General features: G+C 51.2%; 1 long non-coding RNA gene across 1 annotated transcript; it reads left to right on the top strand.

The window, feature by feature from the left end:
• Positions 1–345: 345 nt before the first annotated feature.
• Positions 346–2,037, top strand: LOC141077394 (uncharacterized). The gene is made up of 2 exons (XR_012227551.1): positions 346–1,299; positions 1,340–2,037. It is a non-coding gene; the product is annotated as an uncharacterized lncRNA (long non-coding RNA).
• Positions 2,038–2,732: the final 695 nt, after the last annotated feature.

The raw sequence follows: 2,732 nt of genomic DNA on the forward strand, positions 1-2,732 counted from the left end.
CTACCAAGAAATGTGATTCTTCATTCAAAACGCTGGTTTTTGCTATTGGGCTCTATTGAATAATGAATGTTTTGAATATTCTCCAAAAGTAAAGTAGTTGCAAACTCATCCTTTTAGTGACTTTTTTGGGCTCATGAGAGGAGTAGAAAAACATCAAAAATTTAATTCCTGCACGATTCTATCAAGAAATGTGTGTTCATTCAAACCGCTGGTTTTTGATAGTTTGGGCCCTATTGAATAATGAATGTTTTGAATTTTCTCCAAAAGTAAAGTAGTTGCAAACTCATCCTTTTAGAAACTTGTTTGGGCTGTTGAGAGGAGTAAAAAACCATCAAAAATTTCTCCCTCACCCATGACAGCACCACGGAGAGAGGGGATCCGCCCTTCAGGGACAGGAACCTACAGATAAAAAGGGCGGTACCTCTCCTCCGCCTTCAGTTGGGTTCCTGTCCCTGACGGAGGGACCCACAGGACGGTACCTTTCGTGTGTCCAGGATCCGGGGCCGGCCTGACCGGTGGTGGCAGCGGGAAGGCCCCTGCCTCGGGAAGGTGCGGTGCCCGAAGCCGCCACTGCTGGGGCCCATGCGGGCTGCCGGGTGAGCGGGCGGGAGTGATGCCGGAGCCGCCGCTCCAGAGAGGAAGTCGGGGCTCGTGGGGACCCGGTAAACATGCGGGCGGCGCCGGGTTACAGAGGTGTACCAAGATGGCGGCCGCCCCGGAAGTAGAAGCCGGCTTCCGGGTCCCTAGAACCGGCGCATGCGCAGGAGCGCTCTCCCGGGGACCGCGGTGCAGGATGGGAGCGGTGACGCCAGCCGGGAAATTTTAAAATGGTGGCTGCACAAGCGCTCCAGGCTGGAGGCGATCCTGAAGGGGATAGTGACCAGCAACAGGAGCAGCAAGCCAGGCAGCAGCTTTAGCAGCAGCAGCACCACCACCACAATCATCGTCAAAAGAACGCAGTACAGATGGTCGTTCCAGTAGTCACTCCACGCAGCATAGCACGTCAGCTGCAAGGAGCAAATCGCCACCAGGAGTGCAGCCTATTCAGGACCTGACTCCATCTCCCGAATCGATACCTGCAGCCGCATACCTTTGGGTGAGTGATCTTCGTGAATGTTCACCATTGTATTAAAAGTTCCATTTCCCTTACTAGGGAAAGAAGGGGAAAAGAAAAGGGGTGCCCCACTTGTGCTAGTCCCCTACCTATTTCTTGAGAGAGTGGTTCTACACCTCAGAGCCAGCTGCCACCTTCACCATCTCACTCTGCTGCGGACACCAGGCAGCCAGAGTTCAACACCAGTTTCAGCAGTGGCTTCAAGCCAGCTGGTAACTCCACCAGGTTTCTGCAGTGGCTTCACAAGACGCTATCACCAACACCTGCCTAGACCATGTGACCCCATGGGAAAAGGGAATGGTCAAATGATCAGGGGCCAAAAACTGCTATAACCCCAGTGACCACCGGGGGCAAAAGCCAAAGCAAAGAAAACATCGAGTGCGAAAAAAAAAAAAAAAAAAAAACGGAACCATGTACAAAAGAAATCCTCTGTTAGGAAACTCCGGATTTGGCCTCTGACCTAAAAGCTGCGATTAAATTGGAGGTCAGAGTGCCCTTATATCCCTTAAGCATAGGGACAAATCAAAAAAAAAAAGAAAGACACAATAGTGATTTACCAGTCAGATTCCTCGACATCGTGAGAAATCACGTCAAAACCCTCAGATTCCAGTTCCTCATCCTCAGACGAGGAAACAGAGGGGCGTCACTGCTTCCCCCTAGACGAGGTGGACAAACTAGTGAAAGCGGTAACGTCTACCATGGGGGTGCTGGACCCTAGGCCGGATAAAACAGTCCAGGACATAATGTTCGGGGGACTGGGCCAGAAAAGGCGCGGAGAGTGTTCCCGCTAAATGAAAATGTGCGGGGTCTAATCAAAAAGAATGGGATAAACCGGACAGGAAAAACACCACGGTCCCTTCCCTTAAAAGGAAATATCCCTGTGAGGAAAGGGGCCCGAAGCTCGATGTAGCTGTCGCAAAGGCCTCAAAAAAAAAAAAAAAAATTTTGCCCTCCCCTTTGAGGACATGGGCACCCTCAGGGGTCCCCTAGATAAAAAGGCAGATACCTTTCTTAAAGGTGCATGGCAGTTAGCTGGAGGTAACCTCAGGCCAGCCATAGCGGGACGCCAAGCGATAAAATCCTAGACTCTATCCCAGTAATAAGGGGAGCGGCTGCCTTCCTAGCGGACTCATCCGCAGACTCCGTCTGGTTATCGTCCAAAGCAGCAGCACTCTCAAATGCAGCTAAGAGGCCCTTTCGGAATAGAAAGTTTCTTTTGCGGAGACCACCGAGAGAGCAAAGTGGGCTGACAAGAGAAGAGATAGAGGGTTCCTCCTCGGCAACTTGTCCTGAGACAAAAAGCCCTCTAGGTGACAGTTTGCTCAGGGTGGGGGGAAGGTTAACCCTTTTTTCTCCCAGCCTGGAAAAGAATATCAAACAACCCATGGACAGTAAACCCCTAATCCAGGAGGGCCTAAGTATAAACTTCTCTCCCTCCCGCCTCAAAGTATGTAATGACTCCGCTAAGATCCAGTATGCAAGAGCAGAAAGCCCTAGGAAACGAAGTCCTAAGCCTGGTAGAAAAAGAAGCCCTCCAGGAGGTTCCCCTGCAGGGAATGGGCAAGGGGTTTTACTCCCCTCTTTTTCCTGGTGACCAAGCCAGGCGGCAGGTTTCAGA

The sequence above is a fragment of the Dendrobates tinctorius genome, unplaced genomic scaffold, assembly GCF_039654945.1.
Source record: "Dendrobates tinctorius isolate UK_male_01 unplaced genomic scaffold, ASM3965494v1 ptg000446l, whole genome shotgun sequence".
In the NCBI taxonomy this organism is placed as follows: Eukaryota; Metazoa; Chordata; class Amphibia; order Anura; family Dendrobatidae; genus Dendrobates; species Dendrobates tinctorius.